Source organism: Cyprinodon variegatus, unplaced genomic scaffold (genome assembly GCF_000732505.1).
Source record: "Cyprinodon variegatus isolate N-32 unplaced genomic scaffold, C_variegatus-1.0 Scaffold1537, whole genome shotgun sequence".
NCBI lineage: Eukaryota > Metazoa > Chordata > Actinopteri > Cyprinodontiformes > Cyprinodontidae > Cyprinodon > Cyprinodon variegatus.
The window spans coordinates 63,597-63,916 of NW_015151990.1; positions in this window are offsets into that span (position 1 = coordinate 63,597).

Genomic DNA, 320 nt, shown 5'->3' on the forward strand with positions numbered 1-320 from the left:
ACATCCTATATAAGGGCCGTTAGACAGAAAGGCAACGTGAGGCAGGATGCGTACAGTAGTGGTGGAACATGGGAAATCCCTGTGGTGCAACTCACTGCTCTCCACCACTATCATTATGATGATGATGATGAGTGCATCAATTTCAGAGCAATCTTTATGGTAATATCTTCCCTGCTCATACCAATAACAAATGTAATTCTTTCATGCAATAAGCTCAGAGCAGTTCAGAGCTGTTTTGAAGCCATTTTCTTGTAAGTTTTGGCGTTGATCTGCCTCTAAGTCATTTTATTTGATCCTTCTGAGGCACTTACTGCCACCTA